This window comes from Protopterus annectens, chromosome 7.part1, assembly GCF_019279795.1.
Source record: "Protopterus annectens isolate FY-2018-M chromosome 7.part1, PAN1.0, whole genome shotgun sequence".
NCBI classification, from domain to species: Eukaryota; Metazoa; Chordata; order Ceratodontiformes; family Protopteridae; genus Protopterus; species Protopterus annectens.
The window spans coordinates 422,800,440-422,828,048 of NC_056740.1; the positions used below are offsets into that span (position 1 = coordinate 422,800,440).

The 27,609-nt window shown below is 43.4% G+C and overlaps 1 protein-coding gene across 1 annotated transcript in view; it reads right to left on the reverse strand.

Annotated features, from left to right (window-relative positions):
* The window catches only part of IFRD2 (interferon related developmental regulator 2), a 677,402-nt gene that overhangs the window by 60,412 nt on the left and 589,381 nt on the right, over nt 1-27,609 (reverse strand). The window lies entirely within an intron of this gene.

A 27,609-nucleotide genomic window follows, 5' to 3' on the forward strand; every position in this document is an offset into this window, starting at 1 on the left:
GGAATCAAGTATTCCTAGAAATGTGGAGTTAAAATGGGTAACAGCTTCTTCTAGGGGCAGTGTTTTTAAATTGTTCCAATTGATAGTTTTCAGGGAATCAATGAAAATTGAAGGGTTAAAGTATTTGTCATTGCGGGTAGTGATGTAGTTGTGGGTGCGATTAGAGATGCAGGGGAGTCGGTGGGTGAAAGTGGGCAGGTGATCACCAAGAGGGTCGGGAAGAGTACCGCTGCTTGTAAAATAGTGGGGGTGTGACACTAGAACCCAGTCAAGGATGGTGCCACTGGAGGGGTCTTTAGAAGGGTGAGTTATGGTGTTGATTAGCTGGGAGAAGTTGTATAGATTGATGTTAAGAGGGTTGGTTGGAGACTGGATGGAGGCCCAGTTAATATTGACATCTCCAAGAATTATGGTTTCATTGTTAATATTATCAGAGAGCCAGGAGAGGATGTTTTCAAGTGTAGAAATATTGTCCCCTGGAGGAATGTAGAGGGATGCTAGGCAAATGTGTTTGTGTTTATTAATTTGGAGGAGAGAGAGGAGTAATTCAGCATTGTTAAATGTTGGGGTAGGTTTGTTATATGGGGTAACTAGCAAGGAAGAGGAATAAAGGAGGGCAACTCCACCGCCTTTCTTTTGGGTCCTGTCTTTTCTAATGATTGAGTAGCTGGGTGGAGTTATTTCAGAATCTTTTATGGAGGGCTTTAACCAAGTTTCTGAAATAGATAGTATATCAGGTTTGTTATGTGTGAGCCATGCGTGGAGGGTGGGGACTTTATTCACTATACTTTGTGAGTTTAGAGAAGTAAAGTATATAGGCTTGTGCGGGGAGGAGGAGGAGGAGGGGCCGGGGTTAGGGTGAACATCACCAGATAATAGGCAGATAAAGAGATGGAAGATGGGGTTTGAAAGATAGTTGATTAGAGTATTAAGATGGTTTGGGTCATCTGAAATGATTAAGGGGTGTTTATTTGTTGTGGGGATAGAGTATTTCTGAGGGGTGAGGAGTTTAAATGAGAAGGTGAGGAGCTGTGTTATTGGGTGAAGATGGGGAGAGATGGGATAGTGTGATTGTGGGAGTGGGGTATTCAGGTGGTAGGTTGTGTGGTAAAGTTGTGGGTGGTAAGAAATGACAGGTTGGGTGAGGTGATACAGGTATGATAGTTTAAGAGAAAGTGATAGAAGACATAGGATGGAATAAGGGTATGTAGGCATGTTGAGAAGGTTACTAGAAATTGAGTGTTGTAATTGTCAATATATATGGTATAGTGCAAGGGATATGAAGGATTTAGCTAAAGTAGTGTAGAAAGAGATGTGGGAGTAGAGCTGGATGTTATTAGGATAGGTAGGTGAGTGAGTGTGTTAGAAGTGGGATGTATTGAAATGTAGTGCCTGTGGGAGTGGTTTGAAATTGGATAATAGGCTGATGGGGTGTGACACGGTGTTGGTGGGTGATTGGTGTAGAGAAAATGTGGGTGTGGAAACAAGAGGGATATAGCTAGATGCACTGGGGGCGGGTGGGATTTGGGGGCAGGGTAGGGGAGCGGAGTGAGCCCGCAGGGCGAACGGAGCGGGAAGAAACCAGGAGAGGATCGAGAGCCTATCAGTGGAGCAAAGATTAGAGGAGAGTAAGTAGTGGCAGGGTAAGTAAGGAATACTATATATAATATGGATGGGAAAGTAAGAATGAAGATATTGGCAGAGTAAAGCAAGAAATAAGTGAGAGAAAAGTAGTGACAGTGGGGAGGGGACGCCCTCTAGTGGTCAATGCAGAGAATGCACTAGGCCAACTAGGTAGGTCTAGGGGCTGAGTAAGATAAAATAAGGAAGAGCTGGTGAAACCCAGGGAAGAGATGGGAGAGAAGTGGATGGGAGAAAAGAGAAGTGTCTAGGCTGCTGGCTGTCCTGGCAGGGAGATAGCTTGAATAACTAACAAATAAATAGAGTTCTAATCAGTGGAGGCCCAAGTATTATCACACACACATACTTTCTTAGTATCCTCTGGGAGACTTTGTTCCAATGTCCAAGTGGGATTTGAGGCAGCAGAGCAGTATATTGCCTAAGCAAAATGTGTGGATGAGGTAGGTGACCTTAGTATATTGAATGTATCCACCCAGGCAGGTCCCAAGGGAAAAACAGGGCAATAACAACTGGAGACAGGAGGAGAGATGAGTAAGAGTTAGTCACAGAGTAGCAGAGACACAATGCAATACATATAAGTGTTACTAAGCAGGTAAAAATGATATGCTAAAAGTATTATCAATCTGCAATAAAATCTATGACTAAAAACATGAAAAAAACTAAGCAGACTTCAACTATTAATACTGCAGAAGCAGAATAACAATGTGTTTGTAGAGCACCATGGGGTAGCGACTGCCAGGGCAATGAGAGGTTTGCACAGACACGTGGAGTTGGCGTATTACGCCAGTGTTTGTTAGGGCTAAAACAGCTACAGAACAGTTCAAGAAGCAACCATGAACAGTTCCCTGTGACTAAATGTCAAACCAATGTAGACAAACAATGTGGGTATAAAATAAACGGAATAATCCGTCTGAGATGTCCAGAACAATAATGCAATGGCCTCTAAATCAAATGGTGTGTTAATTGGCCCTACCGGGTATTATCGGCCACTATTAAAGTCAAGTTATTAAAGTGTTGCACTAATTACAAATACTGATGCCTCAGGGCAGTGTCGCACCACAGTCGGTAGCGACTATAGAGGCTTAGGTTCAAGCTAGTCAAACTGTAGGAATTACTTGCAATCACAGTAATGCATACTACATTCCGTCAAGCATAAAGGTAGAACAAGAGGTCTACGTTCAGAAGGAACAGTGTGGGTAGTGGAATTCTATGGCAAACTCTGAGCGGGAGTCGCTTGCAAGTAATGAGCTCTTAGGCTCTGTATTCAGCAGTCGTTTTGACCAACACTCTCTTAAGCACTCTAAACAGCAGTCGTTCTGAGCAACACACAGTAAATCAAAAACACATGAGTGTTGAGCGCCGAAAACGACAGTGTAAGCACTCTAAACAGCAGTCGTTCTGAGCAATACACAATAAATCAAAAACACATGAGTGATAAGCGCAGAAAACAACAGTGTACAATTGGAAATGCAAGTATTTTACCATGACAATATACTTTAAGTTCCCTAAACAGCAGTCGTAAAAGAGCGACGCATATGTAAACCAAAACACATGCTTGTGTAGTCTATAGCAGCAAACGACAGCAAACAAAAAGAAATACAAGCATAATATGACCAACAAGTTCATATGCCATGACAATTTAGGGGAAAGGCCCCGATAACAGAGTTGCGATATGAGCAGGATTAACTTACACTAGGAGCGCACTCCTAACCAGGCACCAGCAGCAGCCGAGAGGGAGTTTAAAAAATGGCGCCTTAAGGAGGGGGGTATAAATAACTTCCAGGCGGAAGTAAAAGGGAGGTGGGGAGGGGCAAGGAATACAAGCTAGTGGGGACAGCCGGAAGGTCCACAATCATATGATACAGGAGGTAAGGATGTACGACGGATCGCAGAGTCTAAGGGGAGGGAGAGAGAAATATGAATACACTAGTAGGCTAGGTGCGTGGGACAGAGGTTGCATGAGCAGTATATCATGGTAGATAGAGGCGGAGAAAGCAGGGAGAGAGGGGAAGGGAGAAAGGGAGGAGAGTGAATGAGAGATGCGATGATAGGTAAAAAGAGTAGGGTAGAGATAGCGTGAATCGTATAGTCTGACACGTAGAAGGGGAAAAACAGGGAGAGAAGGGAAGGTAGCAAGTAGTTGAGCGTAGTGTGAAGGAAAATGGATAGACCAACAAGCGATAGGCAAGGTGGGAGACAGGGTGTAGCAGACCAGGAGAGGATCGAGAGCCTATCAGTGGAGCAAAGATTAGAGGAGAGTAAGTAGTGGCAGGGTAAGTAAGGAATACTATATATAATATGGATGGGAAAGTAAGAATGAAGATATTGGCAGAGTAAAGCAAGAAATAAGTGAGAGAAAAGTAGTGACAGTGGGGAGGGGACGCCCTCTAGTGGTCAATGCAGAGAATGCACTAGGCCAACTAGGTAGGTCTAGGGGCTGAGTAAGATAAAATAAGGAAGAGCTGGTGAAACCCAGGGAAGAGATGGGAGAGAAGTGGATGGGAGAAAAGAGAAGTGTCTAGGCTGCTGGCTGTCCTGGCAGGGAGATAGCTTGAATAACTAACAAATAAATAGAGTTCTAATCAGTGGAGGCCCAAGTATTATCACACACACATACTTTCTTAGTATCCTCTGGGAGACTTTGTTCCAATGTCCAAGTGGGATTTGAGGCAGCAGAGCAGTATATTGCCTAAGCAAAATGTGTGGATGAGGTAGGTGACCTTAGTATATTGAATGTATCCACCCAGGCAGGTCCCAAGGGAAAAACAGGGCAATAACAATTTCTTAGTATCCTCTGGGAGACTTTGTTCCAATGTCCAAGTGGGATTTGAGGCAGCAGAGCAGTATATTGCCTAAGCAAAATGTGTGGATGAGGTAGGTGACCTTAGTATATTGAATGTATCCACCCAGGCAGGTCCCAAGGGAAAAACAGGGCAATAACAATTTCTTAGTATCCTCTGGGAGACTTTGTTCCAATGTCCAAGTGGGATTTGAGGCAGCAGAGCAGTATATTGCCTAAGCAAAATGTGTGGATGAGGTAGGTGACCTTAGTATATTGAATGTATCCACCCAGGCAGGTCCCAAGGGAAAAACAGGGCAATAACAATTTCTTAGTATCCTCTGGGAGACTTTGTTCCAATGTCCAAGTGGGATTTGAGGCAGCAGAGCAGTATATTGCCTAAGCAAAATGTGTGGATGAGGTAGGTGACCTTAGTATATTGAATGTATCCACCCAGGCAGGTCCCAAGGGAAAAACAGGGCAATAACAATTTCTTAGTATCCTCTGGGAGACTTTGTTCCAATGTCCAAGTGGGATTTGAGGCAGCAGAGCAGTATATTGCCTAAGCAAAATGTGTGGATGAGGTAGGTGACCTTAGTATATTGAATGTATCCACCCAGGCAGGTCCCAAGGGAAAAACAGGGCAATAACAATTTCTTAGTATCCTCTGGGAGACTTTGTTCCAATGTCCAAGTGGGATTTGAGGCAGCAGAGCAGTATATTGCCTAAGCAAAATGTGTGGATGAGGTAGGTGACCTTAGTATATTGAATGTATCCACCCAGGCAGGTCCCAAGGGAAAAACAGGGCAATAACAATTTCTTAGTATCTCTCAACTATCCCTCAACTTCTCTGCCTGCAAATTTCCACACAAAACAAATGGATTATTTCCTAACAAACAGTATAATATAATTCAAACTGATTGTAAAATACTGTATAATGTACCACAAGCTGATTTTACCTACATGTTAAAACTCGTCAATTAAAGGATGTTAATTTTCTTTGCTGAACAACATAGTTGAAAAAAGTGTAGATATATATATATATATATATATATATATATATTCTTGCCTGTATCATTCCTGGACATAGAGACATATGACAGCATTTGTTGCTTATGCTATGTCACATAATATTTGTGTGTTCCAGATACAAAATGACTTTTTTATGCAACTATTAAAGACAACTTAAGAAATATTTTGTCTTAAAATCTCAGGACACTTGCCATTTTTTAGGTTTTTTTGCAAGACACAACTGTCCAAAGTGGGACTGTCCCTCACAAAAAAGGATATGTGGTAACCCTATTGCCTATACTAGTACTATTGGAGCTTTTCTCCTCGGGCCTCTGTTGGAAATGGGATCCTGACCCAGTCGGACTTTCCCGGTCACCAAATGTCAATAAAGACTGCTTGGAACCTCTTCCCTGACTAGGATTTGGGCGACTCCATGTGGACACACTGAAATAATGACATGTAGCTATCTGAGGAGTCTGCAGCCTGCCAGGACTCGGGGCCATACCAGCCTCAGGCAGGGTCACAGTAGTAGGAAAATGAGAAGGTATCAGACAGACTGTGGGTTCTGCAACCTCAGCAGGTGTTTCCGACTCAGATGTAAAGCTGTAAGTCATCCCTGGGTCTCCTGTTACCGTTTTGACAGAAGGGCGACACTGGATGCTGGGAATTCAGCCATTTTAGCTTGGGTCAGGTGATTTAGACACAAAGACTTGAGGAACATGTTCAGAGAGGAAAGCCTCAACTTAAGGGTTTTCGCAACGAACTAGCAGATGGAGCAGGTTTTGCAGTTGTGTTCTGGGCTAAAAAAAAAAAAAGGATCAACACAAATCGAAAAACTCAAAAATGGAAGATTGCCTGACTGGGCACTTAGCTGAAATACAAAAAAAGTGAATCAACAGCACAAACAACCCAACAAAGATCAGTCTGACAGACGCATGACTTGCATTTGGGCTGGCAGTGAGACAGTCTGGGGGTACTCATGCATACATCCGCCTATATACTCTGAAGCATACGAGCAAAGGTCCAGCTTTGGATGTACACCCTCAGGAAGGTAAAGCTTTGATACCCTGGTCAGACAATCGTGGTCCAAAAACTCACATGTTAATACTACAACAGTCATAACAGTCAGGAAATCATGTGTATAGGAAGTGTGATGGATTGGCGGACTTTGAGGATTCCCTGAGAGTACTCTGTCAGAGAAACTGGGTTAGCAGTGACTGGGGAGTTTTTTTTTTTTTTTGAACTGGAATACACGATCTAGGTTGCCTAGACATGGTGAGGCTTTGTTGGGTTTAGTTCTGGTGGTTGCCAAAGTAGCGGTTGCTGGAATGTGAAAATCAAAGTCTGGACTGAATACTTGAAGTGTTGATTGTTGTAGCAGGGGTACAAGAGCTGGAAATGTCAAATTAAGTAGGAAAAAATGGAAATTATGGTAACACTACATGTAGAATAATGCTTTGGAGGTAGAGTGAGGTTTAAGGGAAATCAGAAATTGATCAATTTATGTAATGTTGGATTAATGATAATTATAAAACATACGTGATGTACAATGTTTGCAAATGAGAAAATGTTAACATGGTTTGTTTTCTTTTATATAAATGTACGTTTGTCTATGTTTAAAGTGATACTTCAATAAATGTCCATAAAATGCATCTTTACTAATAGGTCTTGGTTACTATCATGACAGCAGAAAGAGATGATCCTGACAAGGCTATAGCAGAAGGGGAAAAGTATTAAAAACTGGAGACAGTAGTGTGTTTCTTGAAGTGATTACTCACTGTACACCAGGCAGAAGAGAAGGAAACTTATCCCAGCAATCAAAGAATGCCGACAGGCAGGTGAGATTCAAGTTGCTCTATCAAAGTGGTGTATGTACAGAGGACTTCTAGAACCCAAACCTTTCGAAATATCCACAGAGTAAGTCATGGACCTTGCAGAGTGAGCCTTGACCTTACCTGGAACAGTTCTGTTGCGAGCATGACAAAAAGTATTAGCCTTAGATAACCACTTGGAAATAGTCTGCGTTGACACAGGTTGTAGTCTTACCTTCACAAGAAATGAACCAGTTAATACGAAGACAGTTTGCCTACCACTTTAGGCATAAAAGAAGAATTGGCTATGAAAGAAACACACACTCTCTGTGGAAAATGAGAGAGTGTTGACTCACCATAAGCGCTTGCAACTCAGATAACCTTCTTGCAGAGGTCAGAGCAATATGTAAAAGTTTTTTTTCCATGTTAAGAAACCAGCCAGGTTAGCTGGTTCAAATAGAGAGCTACCTTTTCTTGCACAAAATTAAAATCCGAAGGAGGGGCTATGATTTTTCTTGAAAACCTCTTATGCAGGACTCCATTCAATAACATTTGGATATGATAGTGCATTAAAAGAGGTGGATCCACAGGCAAACTTGCTGAAATTGCAGATAAATGGACCTTGATAGAGGAACAAGAAAGGCCATAGAACAGTAACTCACACAAACACTGTAAAAACAGAGAAAGTAGCCCCCAAATGGATGGTTATGTTGCTGGCACCAAGTAGAAAACCTTTTCCCATTTACCAGTACATGCCTTTCTAGTAGAAGGCTTTCTTGCCTACTCAGTAAACAGGTGCCAAAAGAGAAACAAGACTCTGTCATTCAGGCAGTCAACTGGAGTTGTATGGGGTCAGGGTGTATCAAACACCCCTACTGTTTTGCAAGCAGATTCAGTCTGTGGAAGCTTGTGGTAAATGCCCCTAACTAAATTCCAAAACAAGGGAGAACCATGACTGCATGGGTAAGAAGGAAGTCATCACAATGACTTTGGGGGGGATTCCTTCTGAATCTTCAGAAGTATCGTAGATATTAATGAAAGGGTGGGAAGGCATACAAGGACAAACTTTTTCAAGGAAAAGAAAAGTTATCTATCTTTCAAGCCTTCTTGCATGGAGTCCTGAAGCAGAACATTGCCAGCTGACTGTTCTGAAAAGAGGTAAATAAGTTCTATTTGAGGAACTCCCTACATATGGAACAAATCTTGGAAGACCCACTAATCTAGTTTCCAAACTGAGAGTCTGCCCTTGTCCTTCTCAGCTTCTCTGCCACACAATTTTGCTCTGACGAAATGTAGGTTGCCAAGAGAGCACTGTCATGCTGTGAAGCTATATCCCAAGCTAACATGGCTAGTCTACAAAGGGGGGTACAACCTGGTTTCCCCCTTGCTTGTTGATTACTACATAACTAGGGTATTGTCTGTAGCAACTTGAACAGGTCCCCAGGGACCAAAGATAATTGAAAGAGTCAAGTTGTTTGAGCAGGGCAAGTATCCCTTATTTGTGTGTTTTTCTGTCCTTGGTGTCCCTCACACCTTGCACTTTTACCACTCCCGAAACTGCTCCTAAGCAAAATCCAGGGTATCTGTGGCGACTCCCTGCTTTGGTACAAGGAAGGGAGTAAGGAAAAGGTTCGAGAGAGATTTTAGGATATTTGCTGTCCCCACCTAGTGACTTCTCTTCTGACAAACCCCAGCACCAGGATTTGAAAAGACAAAAGAATTTTGATAATGGGATAAGAGAGACTTCAGATACCACTGTATCCTTCTCATGTGGAGTCTTGCCAGAGGTATCACAAGAACCAGTGATGCCAAGAGATCCAAAATCCTGAGGTATTCCCGGACAAACGTATGTGTGGAAAACCTTAGAAACAAATCTAGATAAAGATCTATTTTTTCATGTGGAAGAAAATGTCTTTGAACTGAGGAGTCGAAATGACACTCAAGGAACACAAATCTGTGCTAAGGCATAAAAAAAAAAAAAAAAGACTTTTGAATGTTCTCTGACACTTTGAAAAAAGACTCCGCAAAAGATAACCAAGTTGTCTAAATATGGACGAATGTGGATACCCTGTAGCCTGCAATGTGTTAGAACTGGAGCTGGAAATTTTGTGAACACTCTTGGTGCAGTGGATAAGTCTAAAGCCCATGTGGCAGCTGTTCTAGCTGTAGGTTTACTGAAAATTATTTTTCTAAGATTAATGGGTTAGTGTTTAAACTTAATGGGAGATACAGTTGCAATATGGAAGGCATTTATGCACTAAAATGCCAATGCAATTTATTTTATGTGGGGGAGAGTAAGAGTTTTTAAGTTAAGGTTGCAGGAGCATGTTAGGGGATATTGGAAAACTTGAGACTTGAGAGCCCCCACTACATTACATTTTAAATTGTATCATAATAGTGATCCGGGTGGTTTACAAGGTACCATTTTAGAAAAAGGTGCTTTTTAAATATGAAGGCAATGTAGGAATTAAACAAAAACTTTTACATAAAGAATCTATTTTTATTTTGAATATGGCACTTTAATGCCTTTGGCCTTGAATGCACGTGCACTAACTTGTTTGTATTACTTATTATGGTGCTTGATTTGTACTTCTTTACTCCTTGAAGCCTTTTTAGTAGAGGCTCTAGTTTGTGATTTGTTTCATTAAACTGGTTCTTGGATTTGTACTGGCTCTTTTTGTTGTTTCTAATTTGCTTTTTTTTTCATTGTTTTGGAAATAGGAGTATGGTCTGGTGGATAAGGAATTGACCCCGAAAAGGAGGAATTTCTTCCCACTGTCACCTGTAACCTTGATGAATTACTTTCCATAGCAATTTGTCTAAAACTATCTACTGTCAAAGAGAAAAGTGGAGATTCAGACTTTCAGGAAGGGAAATGTGATTGTCAAGAGGTAGATGCACGGTCTCAGTCATTCTGACTTGGACTGCCCTTGGTTTTGGTAGGTTCCATAATTCTTTTTAGAACTCCCATGTCATTTCTTCTTAAATATCTGTTCACCTGCATTTTGTTGAGTACTTATTTATTTTTTGCCAAAACTGGATGAGAGGTTACAGAATCCCTCATAAATGCTGGAAAAGGAGGTTTGAAAAATCTTGGAGATACCCTGTATCAGCTTACCCCTTTCATCACACTTTTTTGATCATCTCTGCAGCAAAAAGTTCATAAACTAAATTTCTGAATTTAAAATCTCATTTTTAACATCTGGGAGGTTCTGAGAACACAGCCAGACAAACCTCCTCAAAACAGTACAAGTGGCCATAGCCCTGGAAGCAATAATAGTCATACACACTGTAAACAATAAATAGTGACCTGTATAACAGAAGTAAAATTTAAAGCTTTTCCTCACAGGAACAGCCTGCAGACAATACACTCCCCATACTTTTACATTTAGTCAGAACATATGTGTTAGGCTCCTCAGCAATGGGTACCAGTGTTGCCTTGGCCAATCTGGAGCAATCAGTATCATCTTCGGTCTGTCTGCTCTTGCTTTCAAAAGTACCTTGGGCAGAAGAGGCAGAGGTGGGAATGCGTAAACTGTCCATGCTGTCCAACTGAATGAGAGGGCGTCCACTCTCCAGGCCTTTGGATGAAAGGTCCTCGAACAAAACTTTTCCAATTGATGATTCCTGTGGGAGGCAAAAAGATCTATGTCTGGCCTCCCCCACACTTGGGTTATTTCTGTAAACACCTGAGGATGTAACTTCCATTCGTGTGGATCTGTCATATTTCTGCTTAATTTGTCTGCCAGCGTGTTTTCCAATCCTGGCAGGTACTGTGCTTGAAGTTCGATTTGCCATTCCAGAGCCAAGCTCCAAAGAGTCATGGCTAGTCTGCACAAGGGGTATGAATGTGTTCCTTCTTGTTTGTTTATGTACCACATTACTGTGGTGTTGTCTGTTCTTATCAGTAATTGACCTGGATGCAGGAAGTCCTTGAAAGCTGTAATTGCATTTATTACTGCTAGCATTTCTTTTTGATTGATGTGAAGGTGCTTTTCTTTTTGGGACCATTTGCCCTGGATGCACCTGTCCGTCATGTCGCCCCAGGCGTAATCTGAGGCGTCTGTTGTGATAACTTGCTCTGCTTGAGGCTTGCAGAATGGGAGGCCTGTGTTTGCTTGACATGCTTGGGCCCACCATAGAAATTCCTTTTGCAAACATGGGATTATTGGTATTATTGTTTCCAAACTGTGACTGTTGAGACCATAGGTTTTTTAGGTACCATTGAAGTTTCCTCATATGCAGCTTTGCACATGGGATTAAAAGAATGCAAGATGCCATAAATCCCAGAGCCTGCAGGATTTTCCTTGCAGTAAGCCTGGTACTTTTTGCTAGTATTTTGAAGTACTGAGATAGTTGCCCCTGTTTTTCTGGCGTAAGATAGGCCATCTGGGTGTTTGAGTCCAAGTTGGCACCCAGGAATGTTATTTTCTGAGATAGTGTTAGTCTTGATTTCTCTTTGTTGATTGTGTATCCCAGAGAATGCAATAGCCGTGTCACATATGCCAGATGTTCCAGAAGTATGTGTTTGCTGTCCGCTTGGATCAGGCAGTCGTCCAAATAAGGGTAAATTTGTATCCCTTGAAGTCTGCAGTAGGCAATCACTGATGCCAGGCACTTTGTGAATACTCTGGGCACAGTAGATAAGCCAAAGGGCAATGCAGAGAATTGATAGTGGATTGAACCTGCAAGAAATCTGAGGTATCTTCTGCAGCTTTGTCTGATTGGGACATGCAGGTATGCCTCCTTGAGGTCCAATGTTACCAGCCAAAACTCCTTGCCCAGCATGGGAAGAAGTTGCTGTAATGTGAGCATCTTGAATTTTGGTACAGTAGAAATGTGTTTAGGATGGATAAGTCCAAAATGGGTCTCCAGTCGGTTCCTTTCCTTGGTACCAGAAAAGTCTTGAATAAAAACCTTGACCTTGTTCGTGAGTAGGTACCTCTTGAATAGCTCTCATGCTTATGAGCTTTGAAATTTGTAGTTGTGCCTCTGCCCTTTGATTCTGTGGCAGGTTTGGCATGCCTCTCATTTTGGAAGAGTGTGAAAATGAAATTTGTAGACTCTGTTTATAATGTCCAGGATCCATTTGTCTGTTGTGACAATATGCCAATTGGCTGCAAATAATGCTAGCTTTCCTCCCAAAGGTGCTGCCAGCTGAGACGTGCTTGGCATGGAAATGAGGGAGTCATTGGGTTTGCTTCCTGTATTGTTGTGCACTGTCCTCGCCACCTCTTGGTGCTGGAGTTTGCCATTGTCGTCCTCTATATGATCCTTGTGATTGCCCTCTGCCCCTTGTGCGTCTGTATCTACCTCTTTGGGGCTTGTCAGTGGCTGGAAAGGACCAGTTTTTTGAAGGCCAATTTCTGCTAAAACGTGGTGGTTGGACCTGTAAAAAGGCTTTGACAGTTTGCATAGATTTGGCTTTTTCTTCCATTTTCCGTAGTATCTCCTCAGCATTAGTACCAAACAGCACATCCTTTTGTAAAGGAGCATCTAAAAGTTTAGCTTTCACATGATCAGGCAAGTTTTGCTCTCTAAGCCAGGCATGTCTGCGAATGACTGATCCTGTAGCAGCCGCTCTACTTGAAGCCTCTAGGGCATCATAACCACATTGTAAAGTGTGTTTACCCACTTGCTCTGCACTATGCATCATATCCTGTAACTCCTTTAAATCTGGTTGTTCAGGTTGAGACACTATTCCTTAATTGTGATAACAGGAACTGTTGATATTTAAGCATATGAAACTGACAATTTAAAGCCCTCATGGCTAGGGTGGCCGAGGTATATACCTTTTTACCCCACCTTTCTAAAGATCTTGACTCCCTTTCTGCAGGAAGTGGATTCTTGGCAGTGGAGGCCTTCAATCCCTTGGGGCCTTGTGAAATGGTTTCAGGGTCAGCATTATGGCTTTTGAAGAGAAATTGGTGAGAGCTGGGTACTCTGTAATACCTATCAGGTTTGACTGGTGCAGGAGGCAGAGAATCCGGGTTAAGGCAAGCCTCCGAATAAACATCATCCAGTATGTCCAAAACAGGGGGTATCGCCAGAGGTCTGTGTTGAGGTAACAAAAGAAATTCCCTAAGTCTTTTCTTGGAATCTGAAAAGTCTTGGCCTTCCCAATGAAGTGTTCCCTCAAGGTGTGCAAGGTTTCCCCACAGGAGAAATCCTCAGGAGGGGATACAGAAGGGATGGACTGTTCTGCATCCGAATCCTCAAAAGGAGAGTAAGAGTGTTCCTCTGCATCAGAATGTTCTGATAAAATGGATCCCTGATCAGAAGAGGGAGAATCTTCCTCCACTCTGGGTCTCTTGTCTGGAGGGGGTTGAGAACCTCTGATAAGAGTAATTAAATCCTCAGCCATTTTAAGCATCTGTTTTTTAGGCATGGGATATGGAGATGGGCCCTGTGCAACAGGCCTCGTGGGATGCCTGGCTGCTTTGGATTTAGTGAAGGCCTTAATAGAAAAAGAAGATGAGGGCCTAAAGACACCATGGGTGGAGGTGGACCTGTCCACATTAGTAGGCTCAACATTAGCCAAGGCTTCAGTGGTTGTAGTCTGGGAAAGGGCCGATGTCCCAGCAGTCTCGGGTACACAGGACACCGCCAAAGGAGTGTCGTCGGTAGTCAGGGACTGCAAAGGCATCTCGCTGAGAACCGGACCACGTGTAGCCTGTTTTGGCGTGGTGTCGGCGGGGACCGCGGGCCTCACGTGTCGGTCCTTTTCCTTGCGTTTTTTGGACAAAACGGTAGTCGGAGTGTCCGACGACATTTTATAATCAAAAGCTTTACCAAAGTAGTGTTGGGCGAACTCCGCCCAACGCTTAATAGTGCGTTTATTGAAGGTAGCGCAAAAGCGACAGCCCGAGACGTCGTGGTCTGGGCCCAAACAAGGTATGCAGAGGGAATGGAAATCCTTATGCGGTATTTGCTTCCCACAAGAAATACAATTATTAACTTTTTCTGACATCGGTCTGAGGCAAGAAAAGTTTCCCCAACGGGGTACTTAGCTTTAATGAAGACTTCGGTTTCCAAACTTTTCGTAATTCAGGAGCTGGCCGACCGGCACTTGCGAACTGCTTCTGCTTCGGGCACTGCGCGGCAAAAAAGACTGAAGAACATGGCATCGGCTGTGTCTTATATACTCTGGCCTCACTGACGTCAGAAGAGAAAGCGACGACAACCGACGCCGGACCAAGACTTTGGAATTCGGCCGACCGAGGGACCGCCTGACAGCAGAGAACCCATCTGTGATTACTGCAGCTGTATGCACGATGAACATCTCACAGTATTTTCTGGAGGACAGAAAACATCGACACATTATGAAAATAGTATCACAGAAGCAGAAACCCATCATTTAGCAAGAGAGGTATCCCCCCCCCTTTTTTTAACCACAAACTACTTTATAAAAAGTATCAACTACCTGAATTAAATCCTGAACCAGAAGCAGAAAACTAACTCCAATCTAAGGAAATTTGAGGAGTAGATATAAATTTAACTTTCTGGCTTTTTGACAAGAAAAATGGGGCCAACAATGTTATTAATGGAGCAGCAGCATCTCCAGGAATGGGGACAACACTAACAAAACAGGGAAGCTCTTCCCTGTTCTTTGTCCCAGGACCAACAAAAGTGATCCTCCCTTGTTCACTGAGAGGACTCCAACAGCCACAGAGGACATGGCTAATCCCCAGTCCAGTGTCTAAGTGCTACACCAGAAGGATCTGGAGTAAAGATGAGTGGTCTGATATACAACTAATGGCCATGGCAAAGTCACCGACCTGTGGCTGACGCACACTGCTAGCCAGTTGTGGTGGCAAAGGCTGTTTGCTTATGTTTTTCTCTCTGCGGCTAAAAGAAAGACTGAACTTGGAACAGTTTGTTCCATGGTCAAGCCATGAGTGTGCCCTTCCCAGGGAATCAAACGGCAAGAGCTGGTAAAAAGTCTTTAAAAAAAGACATTTTAAAACACTTTACCTGGCTCAAAATTTTCCGCAGAAAAAATTGGTTTTCAATTACTTCAAACAACTTATAAACTAACATGAAAAAAGGACACTCACAGTCTTGTGACAGTCCTCAAACACCCAAACTCCTACATTTAAAATATCTTTCCTGAACAGGAAATTTAAAAAAAAAAATGTTTTTTAAATGAAAATTTCCCCCCAAAGGGAACTTACCTACCCAGCAAAGGAATAGCACAAACAGGCGATCCTTTAAAGCCTCAGAGAAGAGTACTCTTCAGCAGCAGGAAACCTCTGAACAGCTTGGTGCCCAAATCTTTAGTCAACTCTGCTTCAGATGAATGACTGAGGGCGTGGAAGGTGCCCTGAAACTTTGGAAGCTGATCAGCTGTTACATCTTAAGCAGGATATAACCCATATAAGCTAAGGCTACTTGCAACAGTGATCAATACGATCATCATTAAGAGTACCTTGAACAAGAGTTTGGTATTGCGAGATGGAGAGAAGCAGGAGTAAGAACAGTAATGATAAAATTAGTCAATAAGTGGGAGGCTATGAAGCATTAATCAGATACATAAAATGTTTCTTGGCAAGAAAAAGTGGACTTTTGTTGACTGTCAAACTTCTGGGTAGACTGCAAAGCACATATGTCCAACTTTATGCCATTAATGTTTAGGACGACACTAGAAGGGGAAAAACTAAAAATTATTAGTATTTGTAGAAAACATTTCATGATGTTGGTGAATGCCTGAATAACCTCTGTCCATCAAAGACATGGGACCAAAGCAGGTTAAATTTGGAATTTCCTATCCAATGGCCAATGCTGACGGATTAGGATTAGGGATAAACTCTGCATGTAAAGCATGCAAATCCAAACATTCTTGCCACTTCTGTGAAGTACACAACACTGCTTACCTCCCAAACTGAATATAGTCTTAGATAAGCCTGGTGAAAACTTGTGTCTGCCTACTCAGTCATTCAAAGGTTAGCCTTAAAAGTAGCCAAAGCAGTACTTTCTTTGACCTATACTGGCAATATATTGCAGAGGCTGGGAATGTGCTGCATTAGGAACTTATCTTACTAGTTTTGTTAATGTTTTGGTGCAGACTTGGGTCTTTAGTAAGGGTATTTATACAGGCACTGCTTTTGCGCAGAACTAGCAGGTCAAACAGGACTGGACCTTTCATAGTTCACATCAGAGCAGCTGGTAAGTTAGAATATGAGGAGATCTATGCTCATCTGATAATTCAAAGATACAAGACCTTCATTCTTCTTGGTTAGAAATCTTTCGGGTCTTTCCAGATGAGAGAGATGCTTGGATTTTTGTACATACCAAAGGAGGGCCATTCTACTTAATGGCAGATCTGATAAAGGAAGATTATAGGGGTAAGAGGACTTCTTGGGCTCATCAAAATATTCCCTTGGTAATTAAATGGACCAGACAGAAGACTTTCCTAACTATGGTGGAAACATGCTGATCAAACGAGAGAATGTGTGTGTGTGTACGTGAGAGAGAGAGATCGATCCACTTTAATATAAAGTCTCATATGACCTTTTCAGTCTGAAGAGGAGTAAAATCTTCCCTGCTAGATTTAACTATTGTGGCGTCCTAGATGTGTGCATGCATCTAGATTCAATCTACTTAGCAGCTACTTTCACTAGAGTTGAACTGCAACAGTGTTGCTGATACCTGTTCACCAGACCTATCTGCAAGCTGCCTCACAGTTTAATAGGACACTTTAAAAGTTCCAGCTTTTTGATGTCTTACAAGCACCCAGTGTAGGTTTACATTTAAATATCTTTGTGTTCCTGTAACGTTGTTATATACTAGCAGAGACTTGCACTCTAGGACCTGCACCCTCACCCCCCTGCATTTTCCTCGCAGGACTTTAAATCTTTATTTGTACATCGGTAATCTTGGGTCTCTGGTGACTCACTCATTAACAGTGTTGTCTGCCCTGAACTGAGTTTCTTGGCAAAGCCTGCTATGCTCGGGCTCAATTCGTCCCCCATCCTAACCCTTATTTCCACCCATCGTTGACATTTCCTTTATAGTTAACCAGTTGCTCCACCCTACACTGGGGTCACTCCCTCTACTTGCTTTTATAGCAATACAGTCTACACTTTTCCAACCAATGTCTCTCCCTGCGCTCTTCCTATACTTACTTTCCATGTTGTATTACCTTACTTTAACTGAACACAGGCTTAACCCACATCAACCATCTCCTACCTGTACTTTAATCTCTCAACCCTTTTTTAAACTTACTTTCCATGTTGTATTACCTTACTTTAACTGAACACAGGCTCAACCCACAACAACCATCTCCTACCTGTACTTTAATCTCTCAACCCTATTTTAACTCTGACTACTTTCCTACATCTCCTTCTCTACTCTGCCATCCAGTTTTCCTGCCCCAACCTACTACATTTCTGCATCATAACAAAATGTCATATAAAACAAAAATAAAAACACACTCCTACTTCTGTTTCACCAGATTTCCTCCCTACTAATCACTACTCTATTAAAGTCTGGTGACATTCACCCTAACCCTAGACACCCTTCATCTACCACCACCACCACCCACTACAACCCCACTCCAAACTAACTCCACCCTAACTAATAAGCACCACAGGCTTTATACTCTAAATATCCGTAGCATTCTGAATAAAACTGCAGAATTACATGCATGGACAGACATGCACTCCCCGGACCTCCTAATTCTCACAGAGACCTGGTTAAAACCACATAACTCAGATAACGAAATTCTCCCACCTGGCTATAAAATACTACATCTGGAGAGAATAAATATAAAATGTGGAGTAGCAGCTATCTTTTACCCTGACCAGGCACTTGCGAACTGCTTTTGCTTCGGGCACCGCACAGCAAGAAAGACTGAAGAAAATGGTGTTGGCTGCATTTTTTATACACCTGGCGCACCGACGTCAGGGAAGAGGCGACAGCAACCGACGCCGGACCTAGACTTTGGAATTCTGGCCAACTGAGCGTAGCCTGCCAGCAAGATAACCCAAGAGTAATGACTGCAACAGTGAAACAAGATGAACATCGTGGAGTAGCAGCTATCTTTTACCCTGACCATCTCACAGTAACCTCCTCTAACACCTGTCTACCTCCCTTCCCCCCTGCTGAAATTCTGTCAGTAAATGTAATTCTCAACAAACATCTTACCTAACTGTTGCCGCCATATACATACCTCATGGTTATCTCTCCCTCCTTGAACAAATACTATCCTGATTCTTAGATAACATTACAACAGAAACAATCCTAGGAGATGTCAACATTAATTGTCATCCCCTCAAAACAGATTCCCCTTGTCAAAGTATAAACCTTTACGGCTTCACACAGGTCATCTCAACTCCAATCCACCTAAATAAACTCTCAAACTCACACTCAGTTATTGACTGGATACTAGTATCTCATCCCAATAAATACCATAAACCTGAATCACTATCTGACTCTCTTAGTGAACATGCGCCTATTCGAGTACTTAGATACATCTCCCACACTACTAGTACTCACAAATATAAAACTTTCCGTAAACCGACCAACTTCAACCCAAAATACTTAAACAGCCTCCTATCCTCAATGAACTGATCTTCACTCTTTTCACTGCCTCTTAATGATGCTGTCCTACACTTCAATTCAACTTTCTTAAATATTCTCAACACTCTCGCCCTTCTTCGAACAAGAGTTAAATCGCAAATCTCCCCTTGGCTTACTACCACCACTCATTCCCTCTATCCATGTCCGAGATCTAGCATGGAAAAAATGGGCTAAATTAAAACCTCCTTCAGACTTACAAAATTATAAAGAACTCAGAAACAAAACTAAAAAAAAAACAATGATAGTACCTGATAAAAGAAATTTCTACTCACAATCCACCTCTAACCACAACAACCCTAGGGACTTCTGGAAGTCAATTAACCACATCTTACATGCAGGTAACCTACCATCTCCCAACCCTGATCCTAAGCTGTCTCCACAGAAATAGCCACCCAGTTCAATTCCTTTTTCAACAACATCATCAGTAAATTACTACCTTTTAGCTACAGATCTCTTCCTAACTTCACCCTTGCTTCTGATTTATCTAGCCTTCCCTCTGAAAAACACCCCAATCCCCCTCAAAAAACACTCTCTCCAACCTGTATCAATTGCCTATATCAAAAAGCTTCTTCAGAACCTAAAGCCATGCTCTCCTTCTGACAACTTGCCAACATACTTCCTAAAAATAGCCACCTGTTCCACTGCATATCCTATATCTATATAAATTGCTCACTGTCTGAATCTACTACTGTTCCATCTATCTGGAAAAAACTCTATACTATTCCTATCCATACATGAGGATAATCTACAGAAATTGCCTATTTTTAGGCTTATAGCTATTCCCTCTCCATTCTCAAAAATCATGGAAAAATAAGTCTAAGCACAATTACACTGCCTATTACTAGAAAACCCTTTAACACCTACTCAGCATGGTTTTCTACCGAACCATAGTACTTCCACCGCTCTCATCACTTTTACCTAATAAGTTGCGCAATCCACAGACGATAATAAACTAGTCTCTTGCCTATTCCTGAACTTATCCAAGGCATTCGATACTGCCTCTCATACCTGGCTCATTTCTAAACTAACAGAACTTAATCTGTCCCCATCCACTATCTCTTGGTTCAACAACTACTTGTCCAATAGGCAACAATCTTTTAGATGGCTTTCTACACTGTCCACTTCTCGGTCACCACAAGTGTGCTCCAAGGCTCCATCTTAGGACCTCTTCTATTCAACATTTTTACCAACAATCTTTATAAATCCTGCCCCAAACTCAACTCTCATTCAATATGTGGATGATTCTACACTCATCACTTTCTCTGATTTCTCAGACCTGCGTTCCAAAACACAGCAAACTTTCACAAATATTGTGACCTGGCTAACGAATAACCAGCTAATACTCAATGCTAAGAAAACTAAACTACTTCTATTTCTGCATCAATCACTCTCTCAAACACCTCAGCCTTTACCATCTCCTCGTTAGACAACACCATCATCAATGTTGAATCCCACACCAAACTACTAGGGGTCATAATTGATGGCAAAGAATAGTTGTGTAAGAACTTGCCATAACCTAAGATGTCCTCTTCCATGCTGCAGTATTCATAAAGTACAGTTGTGTACACTTACCATAAATGTAGATGTTCGAGTGCATTTACTCTGCTGCAGCCATCACACTTGGGCTATCTGCCTGCAGTAGCCCTCAGCCGGCCTGACTACCAGAGTCTTGGATCCCTGCGCCGGATGCTCTCTGCTTCCATGACGTCAGGTCTTCAGGGGTATAAAACATGCAGCCGACACCATTACATCAGTTTGTCTTGCCCCAGATGTCCGGTGCCCCCACAATTTGGAGCAATTATATGTTATGGTACACCTCCATCAAAAAGCAAATACACCAGAAAGCCTAAATACACCAAACAAGAAGGAAAGGTAGAGCCAAGAGAAGTCAGGGGGCTGGAGGGACTACAACAGTGAATACACTCTAACATCTACATTTACGGTAAGTGCACACAGCTGTACTATGTTCTTCGTGTTTCACTGTTGCAGCCATCACATTTGGGTTGATTCCCAAAGCTAAGGAAGGGAGCAGGAAGTTAGAGAGCATTAGGGCCAGCTATTAAGCCCTGCAAGACTGCAGTGGCAAAACCAGCTCTGGATTTAGAAAAAATAGGCAGTGGTAATGATTGGTGAATGTATGTACAGAGCTCCAGGTAGCAGCTTCTAGGATGTCCCTGGTAGGGACTCCTCTGAGAAAGGCTGTAGAGGTAGATGCAGCCCTGGTGGAATGTGATCATATCCCCTGTGGGGTAGGTTTTTCATGGTGTTCATATATCAGAAATGAATGCAATGGGCTATCCATTTAGAAATGGTTTACTTTGAAATGGCATTCCCCTCTGCCCCCGCAGCAAAGCCAGCTAGCAACTGTTCAGATTTTCTGAGAGGCTTAGTCCTGTCCAAATAAAATCTAAGTTGTCTGTGCACATCCAAAGAGAGCAGTATTCGTTTTCCTTTGTTCTGTGGATTCAGGAAAAAGGGAGGCAAATGAATGGACTGATTTAGGGCCACACTAGACACCACCTTGGGCATAAAGGAAGAATTGGCCCTGAGGGAAACCCTGTCTGCATGGAAGATAATGAAGGGCTCCCACTGTCATGAGGGCCTGTAATTCAGACACTCTTCTTGCTGAAGTGATGGCTAGAAGGAAGGCTGTTTTCCAAGAAAGGAATTTTAACTCTGCAGTTGCAGCTGGCTCAAAAGGAGGGAGAGTGAGCTTTTCCAATACAAAGCTAAGGTCCCAGGCTGGAGTAGGGGCTCTCCTGGGGGGTCTTAAATTTTTGGCCTATCTGAGGAATTGCTTTAGCAGGGGGTGAAAGAAGAAAGGTGGTTCAGTATTATAACGTGCTGAAATGGCAGAGGCATGAATTTTAATTGGTGAGAAGGTTAGGCCCTTGTGGAGCATTTCTGTTAAGTACTGAAGAATATGAGGTAAGCTGGGCACCGTTGTGCCCATCCCTTGAGTCTGGCTCCAGGAACAATATCTTTTCCACTTTTCAGCATAGGATTTTCTAGCACTAAGCCTCCTTGCCTCCAGAATGACATCTAGCACCTGCTTACTGAGGGATGCTATTGGAGAGCTCAAGGAATTAACCAGGTTGCAAAGTTCAGGGTTTGAAGCTGAGGGTGCAGAATCTGGTCCGCCTGTTGGGACAGCAGGGAAGGGGTCTCAGGCAGGTGCTATGGTTCCAGCAGTGTCATACTGCGCAAGAGGGGGCACCAGTACTGGCGTTGCCCATCTGGTGCAATCAGTATTGTCCTTGGTTTGTCCTGTTTGATCTTTAGTAGAACCTTCAAGAGGAGAGGCAGAGGGGGAAAGGCATAAACTAAGAGGCTTTCCCAGGTAAAGGACAGGCCATTCACTTTCCAAGCTTGACTGTGGGAAGTCCTTGTGCAGAATTTGTCCAACTGTTAGTTCTGAGGGGAGGCAAACAGGTCTATCTCTGGAGTCCCCCCATTTGTTCCTCAAGAGGTTGAATATTTTTGGTTCCAGTTTCCATTCGTGTGGGTCCATGAGATTCCCCATACGCTCATCAAATAAATTACTGGTACAGATAGATAAAACCAACAATCTGGCCGGAGACTCTGTTCTCTAACACAGTGGGTAAAACCTAATGACCTAACCTCCTTACCCTCAATTACCCTATTTAAAATCAAACTCAAACCATACCTTAAATCACACTGGCTATGCCCCTGTGCAAACCCAGACTAACTACACCCTTGTCTTCAGACACTAATCTTCTTACTTGCACAAAGTCATTAATCTTTTTCTAACAATAAGGTGTGTGTGTGTGTGTGTGTGTGTGTGTGTGTGTGTGTGTGTGTGTGTGTGTGTGTGTGTGTGTAACTTTTAGTTTAATAGTGCCCTATTTTTTATATATTTTTGTATGTATATCCATACCTGTTATGTAACTAGGAATGTTTTTTTTTCTTACTCATAAGCTGAAATGTAATGAACTGTTACAATTTGCCAAAACTTGGGAATGTACCTGTGTTTTGTAAATACTTTTCTGATGTAGCATATCGCCTACTCCGAGGTGATCTCTGCCTAACATTTAAGCTATGTCAAACCCAGAGCTGTTGGACATGCTACACCTAAAAAAATCCCAATCCCTCCGAGCTACATGCTCTAGGCACAGATTCCTATCCCAGAGACTTCCTATACTCTGGAACAAGCTACCCATCTATGTCAAGCAAAGTTCTTCATTAGCACTCTTCAAGAAAAATCTTGATGAGTGGATGGGAAATAGGAAACACACCCCGGGGATCACTTCTGTGTCTCTGCTGGACAGTAGCACAGTAAAATACTTTCTTGGGTGGCGTAAGCTATGGAACCTTGCTGGCTAGGTTTGCGTAGGCCCTTGGGCCGATAGCCTAGTACCTACCTATGTGCAGAGCTTTTCTTCCTGGGCTTCCAATGAAAATGGACATATATCCAGTTGGACCAGCCCGGTCAACAAATGTAAAATAAAAAATAAATAAAATAAATTTCTGCTTAGATCATCTGCCAGTGAATTTAGCTTGCCTGGCAGGAATTGAGCTTGTAGGTGCACTTGGTAGCTCAAGGCTGTGTTCTACAGAGCCATGGCTAGTCTGCAGAGAGGGTAAGAGTGAGTTCCCCTCCCCTGCTTATGTACCACAACTGTGGTGTTGTCTGACTTTACCAATAATTGTCTTGGAAGAATGTGGCCCTTGAAGGCTGTCAGGGAATTCTGTACAGCTAACATTTCTTTTTGGTTGATATGCAGGTGCATCTGTCTCGGGTTCCATTTGTCCTGAATGCACTGCCCTGCCAAGTGAGCCCCCCATGCATAGTCTGATACGTCTGTTGTTAGGGTTTGGGTGGCAGGGGGTAGAGTGAAAGGGAGCCCCTTGTTGTGGTAGCGGGCCTCTGCCCACCAAAGGAACTCTACGCCTTTATACAAGGAATGATAGGAATCATTAATTCCAGGTCCTGAGAATATTGGCACCATAGGCTTTTTAGATACCATTGTAGTTTCCTCATATGCAGTCTTGCATATGGAATTAGTAAAATGCAAAAGGCCATGAACCCCAAGGCTTGCAGAATTTTCCTTGCAGATAGCAGGGTCTTTGTGGCCAGTAGTTTGAAGTAGGTTGTCAAACTTGTTTCGCTGGAGTGAGGAAAGCCATCTGGGAAGTTGTGTTCAAGCTTGCTCCCAGGAATACAATTTGTTGGCAGGGTACTAGGTGAGATTTCATTTTCGTTTATGGTGTACCCTAGTGAGTTTAGAAGTTTCTTTACGAATGCCAGATGTTTTAATAGCAATTCCTGGCTTTCTGCCTGAATCAGACAATCGTCCAAGTAGGAGTATATCTGAATATTTCTCTGCCTGCAAAATGCAATGGCTGGAGCTAGACACCTTGTGAAAAACCTGGGCACAGTAGATAAGCCAAAGGGAAGTGCAGAGAACTGAAAGTGCATTGAGCCTGCCCTGAAGTGTAGGTATTTCCTGCAAGATTTCCTTATTGGAATGTGCAGGTAAACTTCCTTTAAGTTTAAGGTTGCCAATCAGGCATCTTTGACTAGCATAGGAAGCAGCTGTTGAAGTGTTAGCATCTTGAATTTTGGGATTACCAAAAAAGTGTTTAGAATAGAAAGGTCCAGGATAGGACACCAGGAGCTGTCTTTTCTGGGTACCAGGAAAAGTCTTGAATAAAAACCTTGTCCCCTTTCTTCTGCTGGGACAGGTTGAATAGCCCTGATACTTAGAAGACAGAGAACCTGCTGTTGAGCCACTGCCCACTGATTTGGGGGTATGTCTGGCCAACCGTTTGGGGTTGGTAGGGTGTGGAAGTGGAAGTGGAATCTGTATCCTTGGGAAACTATATTCAAAACCCATTTGTCCTGGGTAATGAGTTCCCAGTTTTCTGCATGCAGGGCGAGCTTTCCTCCTAAGGGAGCAGGCAGCTGAGCAGGGCTTGGAAGAGTAAAGGTTAAGTCATTGTGCCATTTTCCCGTAGGAGGGTGTCTTACTACTCCCTGCTTTGGAAATGGGAGCCCCACACTACTTAGGCCTCTGCGTAGCCTGAGACTGTAACCTAGGTGGTCTGCTGTTCCTGGGTTTGGGCTGAGAAGGCCTGGAAGAGGCTGGAAAGGATCAATTCTTTGAAGGCCAATGCCTACTAAATCTGGGAGGCTGTACTTGCAGGAAATCTAACACCTCAAGGGAGACCGATACTCCTCCTCTGGCGAAAAGCAGGGCGAACGGTGCCGAGAGGGGGAGGATCCAGAGACCCTCGAGGGAGACTTAGCCAGCTTAGACGGCGGAGCTGAGGGGTGAGTCTCAGCCCGCCTTTTGTGAGACCCATGTCCCTTGTCCTTGTGCCTCTTCTCCTTAGAAGAAGAGGCACCAGAGTCCCCCGAGCTCAAAACCAAAGAGGGAGGTTGAGTCCCAGGTAGAGTCGGGGGCGCAGAAGGCACGAGGGCTGCCGAGGCAGCCTGCACCTGAGAGGAAGAGGAAGCCGATTCCTGAGGCAACAAGCCCGCCAGGATCAGCTTGCTCTTCCTGTCCCTAAGAGCTCGAGGGTTAAAGGCTGCACATATTGTGCAGGCCGATGATAAGTGGGCCGCCCCAAGCATAAAATGCACTGAGTGTGGCCATCTGCCGGTGAAAGCTTATGGCCACACTCAGTACATTTCGAGAAAACTGCCTTAGGCCCTTCAGCCATGACACCACTCGCACAAACACACCCAAACACTAAGGGGGGTGAACACCGAAAAAACGACGACTAACTAGTTAAAAATAAACAAAACTATTTTCTAACTAACACCAGAGAACTACACACTCTCTGAAGAACAAGAAAAGAAACATTTTTTTCCCCAGAGAAAAGTCACTAAAAAGCTTTGATCTCACCAATAGCCAAGGAGCTCTTCAAAAGTAGCTGCTTCAGCCGCGGCAAAAAACGATCTGAGGTAATACAACACATAGCAGGGGATTATGGGTAGGGGAGGAGCTAGGAGCTCGGATCTTGTAGCTTGGAAAGCTGCCTGCTCGGATCCGATACCCACAGGTTGCAGAGCAAATTAAGTAACTATTTCAGATTGGTGTGTTTGGGTCTAAAGGACGTGAGTCACAGTGGAGGTGGTCTGGATTCGTCAGACTGACTCCGAAAGGATGTAGTGGAGGAGCTGGTGGGAAACCTGGGTTTAGAATTTTTACTGGGTTGTCTCCATTCCTTTGATTGAGGAGCTGTGTGAAAGGACTGACTTTTCACAAAGGAGGGCTTCTTTGGGTAGTTTCATCTGGGAATAGGGGATAGCAGAAGATGTTTGAGATTTTGTGGTTCCTTTCCCTTTTCTTGAAGGGATTTAAGGAGCTCAGCACAAGCCTGTCCAAAAAGGGCCTTACTGTCCAAGGTTGCATCAAATAACTTTGTCTGTACATCCATGGGGAGAGGTTGAACCTTACCCAGGAGTATCGCCTTAGAGCTGATCCTGACACAGCTGATTTAGATGAAGCTTCACAGCATCATAACTGGACTTAATGGAGTGCCTCGTCACTTGGTATGTCGTGAAAAGCAGAGTGTTGAGCTGGGCTTTTATGGGAGAATCCTGCACCTCGGCCAGGAGGGTAGAGGCTTTGGATATGGCATCTAGGGCATACCTAGCCATGTGTGTTTGATAGTTGAGAGCCCTTATAGCTAGAGTAGAAGAGGTACACATTTTCTTCACTAGTCTGTCCATGAATTTACTTTCTTTATCCATTGGGTAAAGAGCAGCAGAAGGTAATTGTCTTGAAGTTTTGTCAGCAGAGACTGCTATAACAGCTGGGTCTGCTGGAGGGTTTCTAAAGAGGACCTGGGTGTCCTGGGGGACCTTATAAAAACGGTCTGGGCATCTGGAGGATGGTGGTTGTGAGTCAGGAGACTGAGAAGCAGAAAAAAAAGCATCCTGGAAGGCAGGTAATAACAGCACAAGGAGATGGTTGTTCCATCTGTAAAAGGTCAAAGTACCTTTTCCTGGAATCGGAAATCTCAGATGCCTGCCACTTAAAATGTTCCCTCATGAGGGAAATAGTGTCCCCAAAGGTAAATTTTTCTCCTGGGGACTCAGGAGAAATGGAATGCTCCTCCTCTGGGGTAATTAAATCCTTGGGGGTCGTCTATTTGGGTTTCATAAGAAAAGGATTCTTCAGAAGAGGAGTAATCTTCCTCAGATACCTGTAAGGGCGGCAGAGGTGAGAGAGTAGGGGGAAGTTGTGTCTGCAAGGCCTGAAATGTCTTAAAGAGACTTCGTGAAAACACTTCTCAGCCAGGACGTGGTTGTGGTTTAGGGTGCTTAGTTTTTTGTTTTCTCTTCAAAGGAGTAGCTGGTGAAGAAAGCATTGAGGTGGACGTCTGTTTAGTAGGAAGAGAAGGAGCAGGGCCTTCAGACTGAGTCACGGCTCTCCTCCACCACCAGGGTCTGATGGCTGATTAGCCTCAGCGGATGTACACTCCGTTTCCGGCATCCCAGCTTCCATTAAAGTTCCAGGGCCTGCTTTTGAAACCGCCATCCGAGAGGATTTTGGGCTTTCAAGCGCCTCAAGAACGTGCTCAGACACCTGAGGCACAGCTTGGGATTCCGGCCTAATTTTCTTAGCCTTCTTCCTCGGCGGACGGGCCTACCCTCCTTCCATACTGAGCGCTAAGCGACGTAGCCTTTGAATCTCTAAATGCAACTTCAGAGCTGCGAGGCGGCTGCAGAGAGTTTTGGGGACGAAAGATTTCCAAATTGGGCAGGATGTATGGTCATGGGCCTTGCCTAAGCAAAATACGCACTTCTCGTGA